The sequence below is a fragment of the Heterocephalus glaber genome, unplaced genomic scaffold, assembly GCF_053883595.1.
Source record: "Heterocephalus glaber isolate CG9 unplaced genomic scaffold, H.glaber_assembly_v1.0 deba00001687, whole genome shotgun sequence".
Taxonomy (NCBI): Eukaryota; Metazoa; Chordata; class Mammalia; order Rodentia; family Bathyergidae; genus Heterocephalus; species Heterocephalus glaber.
Genome location: NW_028258412.1, coordinates 16,214,982 through 16,227,163, shown reverse-complemented (window position 1 = coordinate 16,227,163; position 12,182 = coordinate 16,214,982). Strand labels below are relative to the sequence as shown.

The 12,182-nt window shown below is 41.6% G+C and overlaps 1 protein-coding gene across 2 annotated transcripts in view; it reads left to right on the top strand.

Moving 5' to 3' along the window:
* Positions 1-12,182, top strand: part of Rnft2 (ring finger protein, transmembrane 2) — a 113,129-nt gene that overhangs the window by 94,648 nt on the left and 6,299 nt on the right. The window lies entirely within an intron of this gene.

Below are 12,182 nucleotides of genomic sequence, written 5' to 3'. Positions count from 1 at the left end.
GATTGCAGGTGGGTTCTGTGACATTGGCGGCCCTTTCCTTCACCCAGCCCAAGTTTTCCTAATAATAGGCAACACCTACTAGTGCTTCTAAATCAGTTAAGTGGGCCAAGACCCTTGCCCACACTGCCTACTCTGAATCTCTAATTCTATCTATGTATGTGGGGGGGGGTGCACTCATACTGTCCTGTTTTCAAGATGAGGAAACTGAGGCACACATACACAAGTCTTCTTGCCCAAGCTCACAGTTAGTAAAAAGTAAAGGCTGGATCTAGACCAGGGCAATCCGCCGGAGGTGCTAAGCTCTTAACCACAGTTTTATACTGCCCCCTGTAATCTGGGACTAATAATACCTCCCTCCCAGGACTGGGGCAGAGACTAAATGAAAGAAATATATGCCAAGCACCTGGCATGCAGTGGGCCCCGGATAGGCCTTGGTTCCCTTTGCTTCTGGCCAGAACCATTTCCCCATCTCCTGGGACTCACCTCCTTAATCCCCCTCATCTTTGCAGAGGGGCCCTGATCCACTGCCCGGCTGTAGCGTTCCAAGAATGAAGATACAGTGTCTATTTAAAAAGCCCTTTGGATTTAAATTGAACACCCCCCCCCTTTTAATCTGCACGCTTTTAACGGCTCACTTCATGGACATTAATTTTAATGGGACAATTATTACCCTGTTTGGAAGGCTGCCCCTCGAAATGCTGGGCTCGCAAGGTGGCGCTGGGTTGGGTCCCAGCAGTTTGGATGTTTTCCGTATCGGAGAGCGTCGTCTTGGCCATAGGGATGCGTCATTCAGCAGAGGGAGAGAAGAAGGGGGTGATAGAAAAGTGGGGAACAAGGGAAGACTTCTATCTTCTGGAAGCCCTGAATCTGATAGTACCTCATTTGCTCACGATAGCTATCCTATCTTCTCCTCCCACTTACTCACTGGGGAACTTGACCTTGAGATGTGACTTTGTGAAGCCTTCATTTCCTAGATATAAAATGGAAATAATAAGAATATCTACCTCATGGGGTTAAACAAGGTCATATTGGTAAAGCCCCATGGCGTATTGTTAGCATTTAACACATGTTGGCTACTGTTAATGTTTTAAAACAGATCATGTAGTCACTATATCGTGTACTTGGCAGGACGTTGGAGACATGGACACTCACGGATGTGTATTCCCCTGTTATGAATTGGTGATTGTACCACTGATGTTAAGCATTGCCCAGAGAAACAAATCCTTGGGGGGAGCAAGGTCACACTTTCCTAACACTTTTGTCAAAATGAGTCTTTGCTAGCGTGTACAAGGCACTCGTTTTGATTGCTGGCACTACAAAAAAAATTTTTTTAAAGTTTTTTATTTTAATGTTTGTCTTAGTTACTTTTTTCTAGTTGCTGAGACAAAATACCCGACACCCAAAGTTAAAGGGGAAAGGATTTATTTAGCTCACAGTTTGTAGAGGTTTCAGTCCATCATCGGCTGGCTCCAAGGCAGAGTGGCACATGGCAGAGGCACAACAGTTCATGGCGAGGAAGGCACCAGAAGCAACAAGGGACTTTAACAGCATCTTTTTGCCCCTTTTATCTTATTCAGATTACTTAGGGTGGGTAGCACTCATGCCCTTAATCCTAGTGCTCTCAGGCCTAGCGTTGCACCATGAATCAATCCCACTCTGGATTCAGCCACCTCTGGAGAAGCATGAGGCTTTGGGGGGATATCTAAACACAGGCCACAGCAATGTTTAATTTAATAAACACTTACTGAATGGTTACTCTGTACCACACATGTTCTGAGTGCCATAGATGTATGAAGTCACTGAATCCTTCTAATAACCCTATGAGACAGGTACTAATACTAGACTAATATTATAGACAAACAAACCAAGGCAGAGTGTTTAGGTAATTTAATCCAAGATCACACAGGTCTCATGCACTTTAGCATTATGTCACCACTGAGAACTTGAGAAGAGAGGGGGAAGCTGTGTGGGGCTGAATTGTGTCCCTCCCCACTCTCTTTATTCCTATGTTGAGGTTCTAACCCCTGGGATCTAGAATATGACTACATTTGAAGACAGAGTCCTTAAAAAGGTAATTAAAATAAAATGAGGCCATCGGGGTGGGCCTGAGTCCAATAGGACTGGTGTCCTTATGAAATGAGGAAATTAGGACACAGACGCACACAGAGGGGCCATGATGTGAAGACACAAGGAAACAGTGGCCATCCATGAGCCTGAGGAGAGACGCCTGAAGCACATTCTTCACTCTCAGTTGTCAGGAGGAACAACCCTGCCGATGTGTTGACCTTGAACTTCCAGCCTATAGAACTGTGAGAAAATATGTCTGTTGTTTAAGCCTCCTGGATGTGGTACATTGCTATGGCAACCCTAGGAAACTAACAAGAAGAGGAAATGTCCTAAATGGGCAGCTAGAAGCAAATATTTCAGCATACAGTGGCTGCTTCTACTGCTAGGAATATGCTGGGGTGTTTTTCAGAGTTCTCCAGAAGGGGTGTTAGCCTGTTCCCCTTCTTCCTTTTCTGTGTTGGAGATCTTTAACAAAAGAGGAAATTTAGGAGGTTATTTTGGAAAACAGTTTGTGAGAATCCAGCTGATAATTTCATTAAGAGAAGACTTTCTTGCCAGATGCAAGGAAGTACAAACTCCCAACTGGAATGAAGGAATGAGGTAGATTTTCTAGTTGATGAAAGTTTCCCCATACTTGAAGCTGGGTACTTAGTAGGTGCTCTGTACATATTTGATGAAACAAAGGCTGGCTGGCTGGATGGGTGGGTGAGTGAACGGATGGATGGATGAGTGGATGAAAAGCATACCAATATGTCTTTTTCAAACATACAGAGTAACCATGTAGAATTGTTATAGTCAAATATATATATATATATATATATATAAATTTCTTGCTCCACATCATTCCCTTACCCCCTACAGAAATCAATACTTCAGTGTTTTGAGCTGGAGAAGGTTGGGTATTTCTTTTCTTTAATTAAAACAATAATTACCTATCCTAGTGTTTGAGATGGAGTGAGCTTTACCTTATGGTGTTTTAATTTTTGTGGCTTGGTGGAGTGGTAAATGAGTGAACAGCTGTTGCTTCCCCCAAACAGCTGTGTTTCCTGGAGCCATGTATAAATGCCAAGGCCAGATCTGATGCCAGGAGTTGGCTTGGTGAACCACAGAGTTCTTGAATCAAAGTCAGGCTTGTAACAGGGTGGTTTGACACAGAGAGCCAGCAAGTCCTGGGTTTGAAACCTGGCCACACGGTGCAGTAACTTGGTACCTTGGGCACATTTTTTTACCTCTATGAACCTCCATTTTCTCATCTGTAAAATGGCAATGTCTACCTCAGTGGGTTGTTGTGAGGATTAAAAAGGAGAATTATGTCAAGTGTTGCTAAAGTGCTCAGTACTCCATAAATCTTATGCAGTCTTTGTTGATATCTTGGGATTATTAAGTATCCACTTAAGAAACAGAATAGAGACCTTGACCCAAACCCACTGGGAAAACAAGGGGATTCAGATTTCAGTTCGATATTCAATTACATCACAGTTATTCCCAGGAAAGTTCCTTCCACCCAATAGACCCAGAGTGGGACAGCTCTCACGTCTCACATTTATCTATTTAACCCTCCCATACCTGAAAAGATGGGGTAACCCCTTCTCCAGGGACCACCTAATGATTCATTTGATACCTCCCCCTGAGGATTTTGTTGTTTGAGTAAAGAGGGAAAAGCAAATGAATGTCCACAGCAGGGGAGGAAAAAAATTAAACAGATCATAATTATAGTGTCATCAGTGCTTAAGTAAAGGGTAAACCTCACTTAAATAAAACCTAATTCCTTGATTAGGAGTCACAAGAGAGAGGGCTGATTAAACTTGTACCCCTGCTGTGAAAATTTAGATATATTGTCCTTTGCTCAGGCAATAATCACCTTATTGAAGGCAACTGAGCTCAGGGTAAGCAAGTGAATCACTAGACTTGAAATTACACCAATGAGAGTGTAAATAAGGATAAATGCTGGAGAACAATTTGGCAGACCTGGAAAACCTGAAAATGCACATGCCCTTTGCCCTGGTGATTCCATTTCTACACCCATGGTCCTCAACTGGGGATGATTTTACTCCCCAGGAGACATTTGGCAACATCTAGAGACATTTTTGTTCCTCAAAACTGAAGGGTATTATTGACACCTATGGGGCAGAAGCCAAAGATGCTGTTAAACATCCTACAATGTCCAGACAACAAAGAATTATCTAGCCCAAAATGTCAGTAGAACTGAGTGTGAAAAACCTTGCCTGAGATATATTGGTTACTATGCATGTGATGCAAGGGACAGAAAATCCACCCAATTGAAATCATATAGATTCCAACTGTTTACTTGACAACAAGTCCAGACCAGGGTTTACAAACTGTAGCCTGTGTGCCAGTCTGGCTCACTGCTTGCTTTTTTCTTTTTTTTTTTTTTTTTGGTACCAGGGATTGAACTTGGGACCTTGCGGTTTTGAGGCAGTCGGCGAAACCACTGAGCTAAATCCCCGGCCCACTGCTTGCTTTTATAATAATTATATTGCAATATAGTCACATGTATTCATTTACATACTGTATTTTATCTGGATACTTCCGTGCTACAACATCAGAGTTGGATAGTTTGTCAGGCTGTATGACCCATAAAGCTGTTTACTATGTGGTCCTTTACAGAAAAAGTGTGCTAACTTCTGGTCCAAAGGAAGGCAGGCTCAAGACTGAGTTTGTGGTACAAATGTCTCACCAAGGATCAGGCTATGTCTGTGTGTCCAATCCCTCAGCCTTAGTGTGTTGGTTTTAGTCCTTAAGCCATTCCCTGGTGGCTTCAACATGGCTGCCACAAGTCTAGATATTATATTTTCAACAAAGTCTCCAAAGCAGAAAGAGAAGGAAAAATGGAACAGAAAAGATCTCTTTGTGTACTTCTCTTGGTCATGGTGTGTGTGGGGGGGGGTGAGGGGTGCTGTTCCTAGAAGCCTTCCGGCAGACTTTCCTCTATATCATTGGTCCGATGGTCACCTCTATATCTATGGCTGGCAAAAGGTAATGTAATGGCCATACATACTGTGTTGAGCCTCCGAAAGTTACCTCCATCTGGAACCTGTGACTGTGTCCTTATTTGAAATTATGGTATGTACAGATCTAATCAATTTAAGATGAGGTAACACTGGATTAGAGTAGGTCTTAATCCACCAACTAGTGACCTTATTAAAACAGGGAAATCTGGACATAGCTCCACAGAGGAAAGGCAGCCATGTGAAGATGGAGATAGAGATTTGAATATTGCTGCCACAAGCCAAGGAACATAAAGAATTGCCGGCAATCACCAGAAGCTATGAGAGGCAAAGGATTCTCCCTTCGAACCTTTGGAAGGAGCATGGCCCTGTTGACATGTTAATTTCTGACTTAAAAGTTGCAGAACTGTGAAAGAAAAATTTCAATTGTTTTAAGCCATCTAGTTTGTGGTAATTTGTTATAACAACCTAAGAAAATAATATAGCACTGTTTCAGTTAGAAGTAGGCTATGAATAACTAAAAACCCAAATCACAGTGGCTTAACAAGATAGAAATGTATTTCCTTTACACACGGGAGAAGTCTGAGGAAGATGGTATGGCTCTGTAATTGCAGTTACACAGACATTAGGATCATAGGTTCCTTGGGTCTTTCTCTTCTACTAAACTTCCACTGTTTTGTGATCCAAGATGACTCCTTGAATTCCCTCTATGCTTCTAAAATCCCAGAATTCCACTTAACACTTTCACTCATATTCCATTGGTTAGAACTTAGTCAAGTGGCCGTACCTAGCTTCATGGGGAATGCTGGGAAATGTAGTCTTTTGGCTAGGCATCAATGTGTGGGAGTTCTGTTGCTACAGCAAAGGAAGAACAGATGTCAACAGGTAAATGAAGGTTTCTGCCTCATCATTTTTTGCTTTAGAACAGGGATTAATAAACAATAGCCTGCAGGCCAAAGTTTGTCCTTCCATCTTTTTAAAAATTAAAATTCTTATTGAGGCAATTGTAAATTTACATTCAATTTTAGAAACTATATAGAGTGATTCTTTCTACACTTCACTTGTTTTTCCCAATGGTAATATTTTGCAAAGCTATAGAATAATATCATAACAGGGATATTGACATGTATACAATCTACTGATCTTATTCAGATTTCCCCGGTTTTAGTTGTACTGTGTATTGGTTAATTTATCTGCTACCACAGTAAAAATACTAATTCCACGGCATGAATGTACCATTATTTGTTTAACCATTCACCCATTGAAGAATACCTGGCATGTTTCCAGTTGGGGATATGAAAACTGAAACTACTATGAACATTTGTTTACAGGTTTTTGTGTGAACATAAGTTTTCACTTTTCTGGGATAAATGCCTAGGAATGCAATTGTTGGGTCATATGGTAGCTGTGTGTTTTATTTTCTAAGAAAGTGTCAAACTGTTTTTGGAGTAGCTGTACCATTTTATATCCCCTCCCCCAGCAATGTATGAGTGGTCCAGTTTCTCCACATCCTCTCTGGCATTTGGTGTTATCACTATTTTTTATTTTAACATTCTGATAGTATGCTGTAGGGAAATCTCATTGTGGTTTTTAATTTGCTCTTGTCTAATAAATAGCTAATGATGTTGATCATCTCTTTATGTACTCATTTGCTACTTGTATTACATCCTCTTTGAGGAGTCCATCTGTTTTTGTAAATATATTTATATTCTAAAACATTCATACCTATTCATTAATATGGCACCTCAGCCTGCTTTCATACCGTAACAGCAGAGTTGAGCATTTGTAACAGGGACTGTATGGCATGCAAGCCTAAGATGTTTACCATTACCATTACGTCCTTTACTAGAAAAACTGTTGCTGATTCCTGACCTAGACACAATATGATTTACTCCTTGAGGCTGGATACCAGGTTGCCCAAACAAAGTCAGGGTTTATTGGCAAGAAAGAAGAAAAGAAATGACAAGATATGCTGTCCTAGACAAAAATCTCCTGGGGTGCTTAATGGTGTTCACTGTTGCCTTGTTTGAAATAACCCAATTTTGGAAGCAAAAAATATCCATCAAGAGGAGAGTAAAAAAATGTGGTATGTTCATATTATGGAATATTATAGGGAATCTCAAGCAATGAGCTGGATTCACTGATAGATATATATACATATACCAGAAACATAATGTTTAGTAAAAATAAGGAAATTGTTTTTATGGCTTGATATTGCTTATGTAAATTTGAAATATACCTGAAATAATACTATAAAGTACTCACAGACACACACATATATTTTTTAAATATGTTAGAAGAAGCCAGGTGTGGTGATGCATGCCTATAAATTGCACTACTCTGGGAAGGTGAGGCAGGTAGATCACCTAGACAACTTAGCAATTTAGCAAGACATTATCTCAAAACAAAAAATAGAAAAAGGGCTGGGGCTGGAGCTTGGGTTCAATCCCCAGTACTGAAAAAAGAAAGGGAGGGAGGGAGAGCCTCACGTTCAAAGACGGGGCGTTTGGAAGGTGATTAGATCATGGAGGTGCTGTAACTCATCAGTGGATCATTCCATTTATGAGTTGATAGCTGACCATGCTATTTGGAGCTAGGGCTTGTTTGGAAGAGGCTGGTAACTGGGACTGGGACCTAGAAGGGTGTGTTCTTGTTCTCAGATCCTTCCCTCTCTTTCTGCTTCCTAGCTGCCATGACATAAGCAGCTTTCCTCCATCAGGCCCTTCCGCCATGCCATTTCTGCCTTGGAACCAGCTAACCATGGACTGGACCCACTGAAACTGAGCCAAAATAAACCTCTTCATTCTCCTAAGTTTCAGGTGTCAGGTGTTGTTTCCCAGTGCTGAGAAAGCTGATCAATACAATTACCCTTTAGGAAGCAAGGAGTATTTCTCCAGGTACTGAGAATCCTGTAGAAAGATTCCCATCAGCTATCAGTCCCTTGTAAGGATTGCTTCAGTTGAAGAAATGGCTTCATCCAAGATCATATTTCCTTCCAGGGGTAGTCTGTATCCTCGGACAAACCAGCATGGAAATGTAAAGGCCTAGTCCCCTTTGCCACAACTTAAGATGACTCTCAGGTGCAGAGCTCCACATGACAGGGACAACATCAATAGCTCAGCTTTTCTCTCTGCCAGATTTTGCTTCCTTCTCTTCCTTTCCATAATGGCAATCCCAGGGTGTCTCTAAAAATGCAGGCTCATCTCCATGTCAGATTCTGCTTCCTGGTAATCCTAACCTGTGACAATTACCATGTTAGACTGCCTACTGTTTCTTCAGTGTTCTTGGCGGGTGGGTGCATGCCCAGTAGTCTGTCCTACTGATGTATGATGACAGATTTAGTGAATCAGAAAATAAGCAGTCAACAAACACTAAATCTCTCAGTGTCATGATCTTGGATTTCCCAGTTTCTGGAATTGTGAGAAATAAATTTCCATTCCTAATAAACTGTCCAGTTTATAGCATTTTGTATGGGAGAATAGATTACAGGATTTTTTCGGGAAACAAGATCTTGCTATGTAGTCCAAACTGGCCTTGAACTCACTATGTAGCCTATGCTGGGTTCAAATTCATGATCCTCCTGCCTCTTGAACAATACAGAGCCCCCCCCCACGGAAGTCAGTCAACAACACGGGTGAGGTCACTGCCTGGACAAGAGATGTGGTCCTAATCTGAGACAGCCCGTGCAATTGCTCCCTCTGGGCTGGGTCTCCAGGGATTGGGGAGGATTTGCCAACTGGCTGTGAGGTGCAAATGTAGCCAACACAGTTCTGCCACTTGATCTTCCGGTCCTGGTCCTTAGTCTGTCTTCGATACTAATGGCTTTCAGTTCTGTCTTGACCAACTTATTCTTCACTCACTTGTTCTTGAACTGATGACTTCTAGAAAGAGGGATCCTTTTTCACTATGCCTGTGCTCAATTCTTTGATAGCCTCTAACTACTTCAATCAAGATTCCAGATCCAACTTACCAGGTCCATTCCTCTAACCCTGGACTGTTCCAAGATATAAGATCTTTTCACCCAAAGGTGAAAAGGATACTTTTATGTCTACAATGTACTATTGTTTTTATTCTAGTGCATGTCACCTGCTTTCCCACCTATACAGGAAAGTACAATGGGATATTTTTTTCTATTTCCCCAGGACCTATTATGATATATGTACCCCATAAATATATACTAGTGTTATGGATTTTGATGCTAGGAATGAGGAGAAAGACCAAAAATGGATGAAGAAAGGTAGTGTAGAATGTGGAGCCTACATTATTAACTAGCAGTTGGCATTCATTTATTCCACGGATATTTACTGAGCACTTACTATATATTAAGTGCTGAGTGCTGGATCCCTGCCATTTTCCTCCACATCTGTGGATAACAACATTGCTATACCTCTAGAGAACTGATGCCTCTCATTTCATATGATTCTGAGAGTGATCATAGAACATGTGCACTATTTGTATACAGGGTACATATGTGATCAGGCCTGGCCAATCACAGCACCATGTGCCCTGGAGTTTGGACATGTGACCCAAGACGGACCAATCAGAGTCCTTTCTGAGATATTGATGAATTATCTTCTTTTCTCTGTTGTTGCAACTGAGATGATGTAATATGCTTGGAGCTGTCCACAGCAATGCTTTCCTCCAGTTGTAATAAAAGAAAGTGAGGCCAACAGAGAAAAGGAAGAAGAGAAAAGGAGGAAAGGAGTGATGAAGAGAGAGAGGAGAGAGAGAATCAGAAAGGGAGACCTGAAACCTCTCTTGGGAGCCTAAGTTTAGCTCTACTTTGGAGGTCTCAGAGCAAAAACAATTTCTCTTTTCAGCTAAAGTCATTTTGTGTTGAGCTTCTATTTCTTTCAACCTAAGAATCTTCAGTGATAGAGAACTTGACCCAGTCTGGGGAAGGAGGAAGGTGAGAAAGGCTTCTTGGAGGCGATAGCCTCTAAAATGAGACCTGGCAGGAAGCAGGTGAGTGTATGGTAGAGTTTCTGGCTAAAGGGAGCAGTGCAGGATGGAGAGTCCTAAGACAGGCTGGGAAGATGAGAGGTCAGAAACTGGACAGGGAAAGTGCTGGGCAATCAGGCTGCAGAAGTGGGCTAGGGTCAGACTGCTGCAGTTCCTAAGTAACAACCACCTTGGGGCAATCTTGTGAAAGTGGACATTAAGATTCAGGACACTGACGCATCTTCAAAGAGCTCAGGTGCATGACAGACATTCCTGATTCTATGCTCACAACAAGGCCTGTGACATCCACCTGCAAAGTGCTTTGAAGAAATTCTGAACAGTTAAGGTACTTTGCCACTGAGAAGCACCCCTATCAATCTCTTATTGGCTCAAATGTTTGATTTCCTATTTTTCCTTCCAATTATGTGTCACCTGTAATTAGAATTCCAAAGCCCTCAGTCCCCCAAAATTCTCAGAGTGACTTTTCTATTGAAGCGGAAAGAAGACTCATCTCTTCAGCAGTTTGCAAAGTGGAATAGAAAAATCATTCTTTCTATCTCCTGCCTAGGTATTTGTGTTGGGACTTATAAGACTTGTAATGATACCTTTTACTTCTCTCTTAAGGGAGTGAATTCATCTTTCTCTCTCCTGCTCTGTGCATGAGTAAACATGTACATGTGTGTATGTGTAGTTGCGGATACACAACTTTATTATCTGTAGGCTTAGCAGCAACATGAGTATTTATTGAGTATCTAGAATATGTGGACACCTTTTCTATCGCAGAAACACCTTTTGCTCTTTCTGAGTTCCATCATTTAGTGATTCTCCTGTCCATTCATTCATTCATTCATTTAGCTAACCAAATAACCAAGATTCATTAAGCACATCCTAAGAATCAGGCTCTGTGTGAGGGGCTAAGAATACAAAGGTGAGCAAGATATGGCCTCCATCCATACAGAACATTCATTCTAGAGGTGGACACACAAAAGAAGTAAATAAACTATTTACCCACCGAGGTGAGGGCATATTTCAGTCATAGATGATACTGTTTGTGGATGTTTTACTTAGATGGTGTTAGGGTTTAAGCATGAAGAGTTTCCCAAAGACTCACATATTGAGGGCCAAGGCAAATCTCAGAGGTGGGGCTTTTGGAAGGTGATTGCATCATGAGTCTAATGTCACATGTGGATTAATGCATTGATGAGACCATAATTTAATGGCATCATTGAGCGGTAATGCAAACTTAGGAGATGGGCCGAGTTGTAGGGAACGAGTCACAGGGATGTGACTGTATCTTGTTCCTAGTTCCTTCCTGTTTGCCTCTTTTACTTTCTGTCTCTGCTTTCTTGCCATTGTGAAGTTCCTCTGCCACCCTCTTCCACAACATGTTCTGTCTCAGCACAGCCTTCAAAGCAACAGACCCAGCTGATCAGGTACTGAGCCCTCAGAAACCATGAGCTAAAATGAACCCTGCCTTCTTTGAAGTGGCCTCACTGAGGAATGATGCAGGAAGAGTGGTTTAGGAAAAGGGAAGCATGTGCAAAGATCCTAAGGTAAAACAGGGCTTCGCTTCTTCAGACCACAGAGAGTTTTGTGTAGGAAGTTGAAAATGCACACCAGTGCCCTGCTGTTGGGGACATACATGGGTACAGCCACTTTGAAAAAGCAATGTGACTGTCCCTCAAATGATTGATTAACCCAGCTATTCCACTCCTAAGGATATACCTAAGAGAAATGAAAACATTTGCTTATACAAAAACCCATACAGGAATGTTGGTAGAAGCGTTTTTTTAAAAATAATTTTTTGTAGCATTGGGGATTGAGCTACATCCCCAACCCTTTTTACTACTTTTTATCTTGAGACAGGGACTCACTAAGTTGTTAAGTTGCCCAAGCTGGGCTTAAATTTGTGATCCTCCTGCCTCAGGCTCCCAGAGTGCTGAGACTACAGGTGTGCACCATCACACTTAGCCTCAACAATGTTTAATCGACACACAATAACTATATGTATTTATGGGGCACAGTGTGAGTTATATATATTATATACATGTAGTAGTACCTCAGTTTATTTTTTTATTGGTACATTTTAGGTATACAATATAATGACATTCATCATTGGAAATTTGTACCTTTACATAATCTCTCTTGGTTCTTATTTTTTCCTTCTTCCCCTGCCCTCCCTTCAACCCCTCCATCCCTCCCTAT